This window comes from Numida meleagris, chromosome 4, assembly GCF_002078875.1.
Source record: "Numida meleagris isolate 19003 breed g44 Domestic line chromosome 4, NumMel1.0, whole genome shotgun sequence".
Taxonomy (NCBI): Eukaryota; Metazoa; Chordata; class Aves; order Galliformes; family Numididae; genus Numida; species Numida meleagris.
The window spans coordinates 14,652,205-14,664,552 of record NC_034412.1 but is presented as its reverse complement, the minus strand read 5'-3'; the positions used below and the strand labels follow the sequence as shown (position 1 = coordinate 14,664,552).

Genomic DNA, 12,348 nt, shown 5'->3' with positions numbered 1-12,348 from the left:
ACAGTCCTCTTGGGTTTATGCCATAGTTCACATGCTGTAGCTTTTTAAGTAATTCAGAATTAAACAAATGGCCATTTTTAGGAGATAGAACTCCAGTGTGCAGAATGGAAGACAAGCAGTAGCAGTCCATAGCTCACTTCTTAGCTCAAGGGAAACAGAACCATTTCAGAGCCTGGATATGTTGCCTTTGTTACTGTTCTCTCCTTACCTGCTGCTTGCTACTTTATTGCAGCAAAGAGATTTCTTCATACTCTCCAAAGAATGAATTTGAATCTTCAAGTATGTTAATTCTGCAGTAGAATGTCCTTTTCAGGAGGATTTAATTTTCTACTTCCTGGTAATTTGCTAGAATTAGACGTCGTTTCTCAAGACCTTCTGTTTTCTGTTCTGGATTTTTAACGAAGTATACATTTTAGGAATGCAACATCCATTCATCTCAGCCATAAACAGGCAATGTAGTTTGGACATTTTGTCTACCATCTCCACAGCGCTAGTTACTCATCATTGACAGTTCAGTTTCTCTGTTGTGCTTAATGCAGAATTAGTGTCACAGATACTTAGTCTCCCCTTGGAAGGGTTATGTGTTTCACACCACACAGCATGTAGGCAGAAAGATGACTGCAAGGAAAGCTTATGGTATCCCTGAGCTGGGAAACTTTTAGGTCCTTCAGTTTTCACACAGAGCCTCTTGTCACTTATTTGTTGTGGATTACTTCAAAGCACATTTTTTCATCCTCTGCTTTCTGTGAAAAGCTAGTTAAAATTTCCCATATTTTCTGTACTGTCTTCTATATTTTATGCAATATGTAAAATCTTGCACCTTCTCGGAAAGGGTTGTATACTCAGTGTTATCGTCTTTCATCATATCACTCAGAGTTGTTGAAAAAAGCATTCTTAGCATTGCTCACCTCTTGAACTGTCCCTTCAACAGTCAGTAGGACTCATGCTTGGGGTACTTGGACTGAGCTGCCTGAAGTGAACCTGCTTCAGATACAGTGACCACTACTGGTATAAAAAATTATACTGCATGAGAAATCAGAGATTCAAACAGAATGAGAAGGCTGTTTTTGTAAAATAGCCACAGTTTAAAATGTAGGTAATGGCTCTAATATTTTATAGGATGTCTAATTATGTAAGTTATGTAAATAAATCTTTCAGTTTCCCCCTGCTGTCCCACAGCATTGTTCCTTTGAGACCTGTCTTGAGCTAATGTCCCCCCCACCCCCCCCAAAAAAAAAAAAGAAAAGAAAAAAGCTAACAGCATCACATTACAAAGCAGTTCACTTGTATGGATGTTGTACTAGTGGGTTGGGTTGTGGTTTTTTTTTTATTCTGTTGCTGTTTCAAAGCATTTGTCCCCATGGATGAGACAGATAAATGTTTGCATTTACTCATGTTCTGGGATCTTGGAAGAGTTCAGCCCTAGTCTCTTATACTGTTCTTGTGGGAAAAGCAAAACTACATTCCTGGCTTGACGACAGTGCAGTTTCCAAATGTTACCATGGTGATCACCTATGTAACATCACTACCACTTTTCACAACATCTCAATTTAAGATTCAAGTTGAATATTTCCATGATTATGGGAGGGTAATTATTTCATTACTCAAGGGAAGAAGATTTAGGAGGTAAATAGCTCTTCATTAGTTCTTAAATGATTTCCCTAGCCTTTTTAGGCCACAGAAATGCCAAATATTAAAATGACAAAAACAGGCGGTCAAATTCTTACCCTTGTATTCATCCTGAAAACATCTAAGCCCCATCTGAGCAGCCAAGATAGTCGGAATATCTCTAGCCGTTAAATACTCTTTAAACTTGGAGATCTTTGGTGTAGGGCTATCTTCAAAGATGCTCAGTTTTTCAAAGGTGCAATCAAGTTGGAATCAGAAAAAGTTGCAGTTGGGATCACTGACAACTCAAGGTAAATGACTTAAACAGCATACAAACAAGGCCATGGTAGTAAAGCACCCGAAGTTCAGGCCCACAGCTCTACACTTTCCTCCTTTCTTTGACTGCAGATGTCTTTTCATGGCTAAAGCAAGTCAGAGACCATTTTCTGCTTTCCTTTTTCTAATTTATTTTTCTTCACGAGCTGAGGGAACCAATAACTTTGAGTACAGAGGGGGCTGTCAATACCTTGTGTCATCGGTGGCAATCTGTTACATACTTTACAGAGTTTATGTGCACATTTTAATTGAAGAAAACCATCTATTTCTAATTAGTGAGAATAAGCAAACAAATAAATGATATGATAAATTCATCTGGGAGTTTAAACGAAAAGTTAAATTTCTTTTTGTGTACTGTGAAGGGACTGTCTTCTAATAAAATCAGAGGCCTTTCAAATAACTTGATGGCTTATAAACAAGTAATTGCCACTGCAAAATAAGCACATACAACAAAAAGAAAATAATTATATTGTATCACTGCTAATAATTTGTCCCTTCATGTTATAGAATATGCTAGTCTTAGGAGTCTTTCATTAGAGGAAAAAGCTTGCAGAGACCTCCTTTTGAAACATTCTGTTAGTTAGGAACTAAGGGGGAAATGATTCATGATTTCTTATGCCCGCATTTTTATGTTTTCCAGTGAAAATAAATGAATAGATTTACATAATCACAATAAACCATTTCAAGAATAATGGTGCAAATTTTTTTAGATTATATCACCAGGCCGCCAAGGTTTCAGGACACTACTAATATGTCTAGACAAGCAGCTGTTTGTGATGTTTTGGCTGATTGTCATTGTGTTCCCTCATTTTTTTATGGGCTGGGGTTCAGCAATGATGCAACTCAGTAATCAAGTGATTGGAGATATAAAAGTCAGAAAAATACTGCAGTGTTATGCTAAATAAGACTGAGGTAGAACATGGAAAATCAACATTTTTTTGTTTTGTATGCTATTTCTCAGGGATATCTGCCAGAGAGTAAGTAAGACTAGGTCAGCAGTGGAAAGAACTGGAAAATGTTTGATTTGTTTTTCCAGAAAAATCCAATTTATGGAAAGACCTTTTTCGAGAATGTACCAATTTAGTTGATGCTTCCTTATTTGAAAGTTGAAATTGCATATTGTGAGACAACTACTTCAGGACACTCTCCTGGAAACCTTAAATTCCTATTCTACCTTGTTTAGGCTGGGAACTTTTGGGAAAGTGTCTTGAATGTTGCACAGAGAGTTCTCAATAACTTTTGTTGAGTTTTCCGTTTTGTATAGTTACGACTTACCTGCTTGCTCAGAGAGACAGGAACATGGCCAGCGTCTGCTTCTTATACTGTTTGAACATTCTACAGCTATATCATGTTCTCTTTTGAGGAGTTGTGTTGGCCTTATGGAGTAAGAGGAATTTGAAGGTTTCCTTAAAGTCAACAATTGGAATCCCCAGCCCTGAACAGCTCACTGTGGAGCAATGGATCTGCACAGGGTGCTACTGTTGCGTCCTGTTTGAGAACCACCCATGAAGTTCCCAGTCCCTTCTGCTCTTGATGGTGTCAGGGATTATTTGGAGTCTTACTGCTTGTTCTAAGACAAAAGAGTAGTACTAACTGGAACTTAACTATAAAGAAGTGTTAGCATAGAGATGTGAGCTGTTAGTGTAATAAGGCACTGAAGTCGTTTACTCTCGTTTTCCAATAAAAATCTCTGGAGTTAGAAAATAAAATCATATTTTACAAACTTAGTTTTCTTTGGCTAAAAGCATCACAACAGTTATATTGAGGAGCAGATACCTTGCTTAATCTGCAGAATCAAGTTCTGATTCCTCCTAAATGCTAACGTACATGTTCACTGATTGCCATTCATTTTAAGATGACAATGCAACATTTAAAAATAGCAGCAAGATACAATATAGGTTACTGTGCTAAAATACTATTAGAGATCAGTGCTGAATTAGGAAATCTTATGTAAGATATATGCAAATATGTGTACAGATTAGTGAAACACATTATGAAATGTGTGTATACAATAGCATACAATATCTTTTCTGTTGAACGTAGACAAGTAATGGAAACAAATTTAGAGCTGCCTACCATCTCTACCAGCTGTGATTCACTGTTGGCTAGTGTGGTAATTTCATAACAAGTTTTTCTAGCATGTCAGAAGTGGTCCTCTGATAGGACCTACAATAAGTATTAAAAAAAAAAACACAACAGTACACCTGGAACAGAGAGCTAATACCTGGTAGGATAGGATATAGTTCATTTGGAGTGCCCATTAAACTGAGTATTTTTTTTTTCTCACTTCTGTGTAAAGTAGAATTTTGGCTGCTTATGCTGTTTTTGTTCTGAAGAAGAACGTTTTAGTAGGCTGCCAGGGGTTTAAACTGAACAAGGTGTGATGTCTGAAATTAAAGAAAGAAAATGAGAAAATAGCTGTTCTTGACTTTGAGCTGCCCACATCTACTTAATCTGCCTCAGTTCAGTCAATAAACCAGTTTGGAGACAATTCACCAATTGATTACTTGCATGGTTAGTACTCAAGATTTTAATACATCCACTGAAGATAAGGGGAGAGATTAAACTTCATTTGGCACAGTATTTCTTTTTCAAATGATTCTTACTTTGACTTTCTATGTTAAAAATTTCAGTGTTGAGATAGCAGTGAAATCTTGCCGTATCTTCACGCAAGAACAAAGTTTGTACTAATTTGTTAGGGCCTGGATTCCTATGAAGCCTTCCTACTTCTCTGTAGCATGAGGTTTCTTCATGAGTGACCATGCAGCTGATATCTCCATTATATTTTATAATGTGTACTTTCCTATCACTTTTTTAGTATATTTTTCTTTAGAAGATACTGCAAACAGATTGTACCTTTCATGTTCCAGGACTAATTACTGTTGTAAAAACAAATAAATACTTCATACCGAAAAGAAATCATGACATCCACTTAGCCTGGTTTTGCAATCCATAAGAATTCAAGATATTCATAAATTATTTTAAATAACATTTTTTGTTCTTTATTAAATATAAAACATTAAATGTTCAGTTGCAAAGATATTAAGATATTCTGTCCCTTTCAGAAAGTTTCCAGACTTTTTCAAAATTAATTCACTTAGTTCTAAACAAAATTTTCTTTGTTTGCCTATAATATCATTGCAAGGTCATAAAAATAGTACCAATACATTAGATATTTGTCTGACTTTGCACCTATTGCACTTTGTCTGCCTAGTCTGAGTCTACCTGAAGCAATTCTGTAAGATGTCAAGATTTCAAAATCTGTGCATTATTGGGGTTTATACGATATTAAAACAATCACGGATTGCTGCAGGTCAAATTTTGCTGCTTTCTATTTGATTAGATTCCTCCACGTATAGGTGATATTTAACAGATCAGCATGGCACAATAGACAAATGTGGCAAAATGAAACCTTTCCTCATTTCTACTGTCTGTGGTATATTTTCTGTTAATCGATCTGAATATCAGTGTGTTAGTCCTATGGGTTCTAGACAGCTAAAAAGCATTTATGAAGAAGATAGAGGAGATGGTTTCCCGTGGTTGTTTTTTTTTTTTTGAAGTGCAAAAGACCACCAAAGGTTTCTGTGTGTGAAGGCACAAATTGTACACTCCTGCTTCTTCCTTCACAACAGAGGTTGCTTTAGGAGTGCTTCGTGTTGTCTTCTATGGTGAAAGTTAGAATGAGAATGTGTGCTGCCTGACAAACACTGCTGAATAAGAGCTTTGCTGCTAGTTTACTTTTTTTTTTGGTTGACCTTCATCATTTTCAAAACTAATAGGATTAAAGCACTATTTAAAATATTTAAATGTTCTTCAATTTTAAAGCACATGCTGGTATCTTGGCAATTAGATGCAAATTCTCTTCAGTGTTACAACAGAAGGACACTTACTCAGAAGTACAGTTTTAATAATTAAAAATCATAAAAACCCTTAAGTAGCGTAATAAAACTGTATTAAATGATATTTGGAAGATCTGTGTTACAAGCTCTAGGAGAGAAATGGTGATTTTTAACTTCTCTGTCACTTAAGTATTTTTAAAAGTTTTCACATAATTTTCCAGTCACATAAAAATGTACACTTTAATAGTGCACAAAATATAGTACTGGAAAAGATTTCTACAATCTCAGAGTTGTTTAAAACTGGAATATATTATGATATGCTGCAGACTTTTTATATATATATGTAGAGTAGAATGTTTGCATGTTTCCAAGAACTCTGAATTTAGTAGAAGGGTAGGTGCTCTGGGTAGGAGCTGTAAAACATACACCTGTGGCACCACCATGCTAGGTAAACTTGTTTGTTAAGCAGAGTAAAGGAGAGCACAGAACAAACATGAAAAGCCACTAACTGGCATATTTCCCCTCATCACTCTGTCTGTACTTTCATGTTTCTTTCTTCTACAGGGTTATGTAGACCTGTCCTTGTATTTTAGGAAGCTATTCATCAGACTTGGGTCTCGTATGCTCAGAGAACCCAAAGGAAGCAAGTTACTACTGCCATGTGCTCTGTTTGAGACTGAAGTTACACCTCAGCAGCTCTGGTAAGGTACATGGGGAATGTGGGCAGGACATGATAGGTTTTCCTATAGGAAATTCCCCTTTGTGAATGTTTAAGGGTAAAGGACAAAGAAAATCATTTTTCAGGGAAAAAATACGAGACAACTTTTTTCAATTTTTTTCAGTTCAACGTGTGATTTTCTGATAAATAAATACTTAATCAAGATCATTAGGTTTAGTTAAAAGCCCAATTTCTCATCAAAACAGTTTTGAGGTAGATTTGTGACAGGCACTCTGAGGTTGGCCCCATGTTTATGACCTTGTGTGTTTTTCCCCTTGAATAACTATTGTCACTAAAACAACTTAGATCCTTTTTATTCCCCTCAAGAAGAAATGCTCCAGTGTGAGTGGTGTCCTCTTCTCAGCTGATGGTCAAACAGGTCGGTACTTTCACCAATTGCTCTGATATTCTTGCCTGAGATTTTCTGTGGGAAAACACGTGCCCGTGTGCCTTGCAACTGCCCACAGCGTGGAGTACATTACATGGCCCCTGACTCAGTCTATTTGCAGAGCTGCATGCCCTCTATAGCCCTGAGAGTTTTTACTTTACTTTTAGCATATTTTTGAAGAAAGATTCTTAAACTCAAAAAGGGGTCATGAGTATGGATTGTTTTATGAAGCTCAAAGAATTCTGTCTATTTTCTATACCTTATAGATCAGCAAAGCTCTAATAGGTTGATTGATTTGTAGGAAATAATACTTCTGTTGAGATTAGTATGTTTTTCTATTCTGTAGTTAGAAAATAAACAATTAAGATGTATGCTGAAAAGTCTGGGGAATTAGTTCTCTAAGCGATTAATTAGCTTGTTTGCTCTAGTTTATTTCTGATCAAATAGAATATGCTGAAAGGGTATAAAGTAAGGTCCTTAATATACTCTAAGGGCCTGTTTCTGCCCCAGTTGACATTAAAAGCAAGTTCCCACTGATGTGACTGATGCCCTAATTGCCTGGTTTGACATTGATGGTTTCTCATTTCTCAAATCCAATAGCTTTGCTCTAGAAAGGATGTTGGGTGCATGTCAGTTTTCTATGCACTGATCACATGGAAAGTAAACAGAAGATTAAAAAGCTGAAAGGAGAAAATTTTGCAGCAAAGGAGTTGAAGGCTATGATGCCACTTTCCTACAAGTGAATGTATACAGGAAGGCTGTTTGCTCTGTGACCACTTGTGCTGCTGGGGAATGTGTTTATATTTTACAGATTTGTTGCTTTAACTTTTCTTGCTGGGTCTCACAGAATTTCACCTGATATTTTTAAAAGAACAAAGCTGTCTGGAAATGACCTGCTTTATTTTGAATGTAGCGCACACTCATAACAGCTTTTTAGCTTGGTCATTTAAATACATCATTTCATTTTTCACCTCGTTCCGTTACTCTTTTTTTTTTTTTTTTAGGTTCAAATGCAGCCTTGCAGCACTGTGATTCTCCCTTTCTTTTTTCCACATGGCTGCTTGGTTTGCAGAGGATGCCTCCTTACAGATGTGTTCCTTCCCGACAAACAATTACCCCTGTTCCCCTCTGCAGGAGGCCATTAGGACATCATCACGGGTTCTGCTAAGTCATCTCACAATCACAGTTCTGTGCAGTCGTCTCTCATCTGAGTCTATCGAGGCATATGCCATGCGGGGAAACTAGCAGTCACAAAACGCAGCACCTCCAGGCATATTATTTGTTATTTTGGTCCAGGAGTGTGACAGATAATGGTTACTGTGTGAAGGTCTCACTGACGGCAATGGCTGGCATCATATGCAGAAAATGTAGAAAAGACAGAATGGGTGATCACGTCCCCACTTAAAGAGCAACAGAAGGAACAATTTTGTATTTTCACTGCAGTTATAAGCACTAAAAAGAGAGACCAAAAAGGTAATGTTTGGGGAATTATTCCACTGAATAGACCCACAAAGCTAAATTTACGTTGCATCTGTTCTTTATTACTTATTGTTTATGAGCTGTGTGTACAAAGAGCAAACGTGTCAATAGTTTGCTTCATATTTAGCCTGGTTATCATAATGGAGCTAAGCATCTAACATGATTTTACTAACGAAATACCATAAAGCTATAGGTATTTGTAAGCTTGCAATGCGCTGATTATTAGGAGATGCTTACTCCCTAAAATCCAGATGTAGCAGGTGGATCCTCCCATGCTAAACTGACAACAGCGGAGGGCTCCATTACAGATACACTGCTTGAGAACATGTTCACACTTTTCCCCTAGCTGTTCACACACTTCTCTTGCTGAAAAAATCCTTAATTAAATGGTACGATTTTGAGGATTGTGTTAGACAACAAAATAAATGCACCCCAAACTGAGTTATTTTCTTGATAGTAGGAAGCCAGCTGTTTTGTGGTAGACTTTCAGTCTGCATAAATGTTACAAACTACTGAATTACTAAAAGGCCCCTTGATATATGATCTCATGTTGTTTAATAGGCCTCCGATTACTTTGGGGAAAAATGGATTTTATTGTGTTAATCATATGAAAACGAAGTTACTAATCCCTATCTAATTATGAGAGGTTTTTAAACTTGTAATAATATCCTAATTATTTCCTCTTATTGGAGCAAGTTGCATTCTAAAGGTAATCCTCAAGAAAGAATATGAAAAACCATCCAATGAAATAGCTTGGTTTTTATTTATATGGGTTTTGAAGCATCTTTTGTTGTTATTCTTTCAAACCTTATCAATGGACAACGTTTGGCACTGCACCTCTAACAAATTCCTCTCCTTCCTCAACAGCAGTCTGATCAGAAGCTTAATGCAGATTCTATACAACATGTATATAGTGATATTAAATCAAGTGAGTGTAGACTCACCGCAATCAACATGAAATCAAACACAGAACGATGCGATTTAAGGTTCTGTGGTTGCTGACAAGCGGAAGATGAGGTAGCGTAATCACTTACTCAGCTCCATCTGCCTCTTTGGAAGTACTCTGGTTTTGAGGTATCTTGTTCTGTGAGATGTAAGAGATGAGAAAGACAGGGAGATGGGGAGGATACGTCTACTGAAAATAGACACCATTGAGCAACATCTTAACCTCACACCCAAGTTAGAATGCCTTTGCAGCAAATGAAACTGAGAACTGCAAAGTGAACCTTGTAGTCAATGGAAGCAGAAAAAAAAGACCATCACTTTCCTGCAATGAACTCATCAGGGAGCTCCTCCCTAAATTAGGCTCTAGCTTGCAAAAAAGAAATCTTTTTTTTTCCCCTCTGACACTATTAGATCAAAACAGTACCCAGACATTAGACAGTATTTATTAGCTTGTAAGGCCAGAGATAATGATCCCATTCAATCAGAACTCATGAATAATTCAGCAGTCCCAACTCCACATAATTTCTGGCTTTACTTTTAAAACCAGTAAAGCACCATTTGCATTGCTTTTTTGAGATGAGGGGGAAATGACAGTAAGCAGAAAAATAAAATGGATTTTTTTTGTTGTTTTTGTTCTGCTTTGCAAACATACTCAGCTCTCTAAAAGGTTATCTCCCTTCTTTTTTGTCCCCTCCCATCTCTCAGAACAACATCAGAATAAATATTAATCATGATACTATTGAGGAGATGCTGTACACTAATTATTGTCAAGAATAGTGCTGCCCATATTTATAGAGGACTTTGTAATCACTGCAATTTGTTCTGTATTGTTACTCATACTAACTGCTATGAAGTAATTACACCTTTTTGACTTTTTTTTGTTGTTGTTGTTTTAAAAGAACACCCACGCTTTTTCTCTTCTTTCAGACAAACTTGCAAATAATCTTTTCCCTGTTTCATTATCAGAGCTATTCTGTGAAATTTACTTCCTACGGCCAAGCTGAATAAGCCCAGTCCTATGTGGTACTGTGAAACCTTTGGAAAATTGCTATGCTACGTATCCCACTGAATGGGAGGCACAGGATGTATCTGAGATATTCAGGATCTCAATGTTGAATAGCTGACAAAGATTTCTTCAGTTGAATCCTTCTGCTGCTTTGTGTAGACACTTTTGTATTTAATGTCTTCTAAGATGTGATAGCACTTATATGACTGCTATGTGGCTCGGTCCCTTTCTGTTCATAGAGCAGTTCTAGGATGAACTTGCATGAGAGAGAAGGTTTTCCTTTGCAGTGATGCTCTCTTTGTGCTTATGAGTGTGACTCCTGTTTTAAAAAAAAAAAAAAAAAAACAAAAACTAGCATGCTCCAAACACCATCTACAGCAAACTTCCAGTAGCCTATTGGAATATTCATTAGCCTGCTTACCGACGTGAGCCTCCATAAAGAAAGGGGAGAGATTTCTTAGAAACAGAAACAGCCTTCCTAAACCATGTGAAGAGGGAAGTGGTATTAGGAAGAGCGAAGGCATTCTGGTGCTGTCTTTAAAAGAGTACATTTTCTGACATCTTTGTTAATGCAACTAATGTAGATGTCAAGGAAGTCATCGTGTGCATGTGTAATGGTGCAGCGGAGTGGCTGTACACAACTGAATTAACATCTATGATCCAGTGGGAAATATGTAAATTATTTTTTCAGTTTAATGTGGGACAGTGTCCTGTCTTTCCATATGTGTAATGTCATATCCTTGGAAAAGGGAAGAATTTGGCATAAAGGAGAGTTTTCCTGTGAAAGTTCTTCACAGAACCATAGACTGAGATTTGAACATACTGGCCAATGCATCCTTGATGTATTTGGCGTATTTCTTTAGCAAGCAGAACAGAAAAAATCATAAAACATAATCATTTTCCTTCATGAAATTATAGCACTGTTTAAAGGATAAGGCAGCATTCTGGCCACTTTTGACCAAGAGGTTTAGAGGGTAAATAAGCAAAAGCTCTGCAAGCAATAATTTAAAAAAGGACTGTCAAAAAAATCCTGAGGGACTGTAGGTGTATTTGTTAACATCCAGTGTTAGTCTGAGTGAGAGTGTTTGTGTATTCATGTCAACCATTAATTAAAGACCACTTGGGAGACTTTAGGATCTCCATCTTAGATTAGTGAAACTGAGCAAAAGGATGAATGGGGCTTTGCAAATTGTCATAGAGTTGGGGTAGTAGTGAGTAAAAAGGATGTTCTAATTCAGATATCATTGGTGTCCTAATATAAGAACTGCTGTCGGAGGAGATTTAAAGAAAATCAACAATCAAATACTTTCAGTGCTAGTTGAGAGGCTGCAATACTACTTGTATTGAAAGTTAGTGCTAAATATCTTGTTAAAAGAAAAAGAAAACACACAAAAAACCAAAACCTAGTGAACATGTTTAGAGTGAAGCTATGTTTAACTTAGCAATGGATAATATAAAAATCTGATGTGCTTTTTCATCAACATTTTGTTGCATCTTTGAAACAGTTTGAAATTCAAAGCATGTAAGAAATAATACATGTGTAACAATGTTTAGACTTGTCCTTGTATAGAAGAGGGCTATCTGACCAATCATCCTATTGAGAGGAAGTATCAAAATGTTTACAAAGGTAGTAGTATAGAGGAATGTAAGGAATATAAATGGCAAAAAAAAAAAAAAAAAAAAGGCTTAGGTGTTCTGGTAACTTCTAAAAGTAGAACTTAATCTGTAGGGTGTTACATCTGGATCTGAGGAGCCAGCATACATCACATGGGTGTTGGGGAATTCACTGCATCTAGCTCTCTTCTGGTCCCATTAGCAGCTGATGCGCAGTAGCTGTACTGGGAGTGCATCTTCTCGTGTAGTTTCATCCATTAGGAATCTACTTTGTGCAGTCTGAGAATTCAGGCAAAATGCGGTGAATGGTGATGACCAGGAAGCAAAACACATTCTTAATTTGAAACAAAACACTGATGTAGACATACTCTGCGACACATTCCATAACGCTGGTAGCTATTTCTAAGTGATATAA

At 36.8% G+C, this 12,348-nt stretch overlaps 1 long non-coding RNA gene across 2 annotated transcripts in view; it reads left to right on the top strand.

Moving 5' to 3' along the window:
* Positions 1-12,348, top strand: part of LOC110398216 — a 292,377-nt gene that overhangs the window by 101,646 nt on the left and 178,383 nt on the right. For both annotated transcript variants that reach the window (XR_002438264.1, XR_002438263.1), the window contains 2 exons: positions 6,348-6,484; positions 7,894-9,385. This is a non-coding gene — a long non-coding RNA (uncharacterized LOC110398216). The remainder of the gene's footprint in view (positions 1-6,347; positions 6,485-7,893; positions 9,386-12,348) is intronic.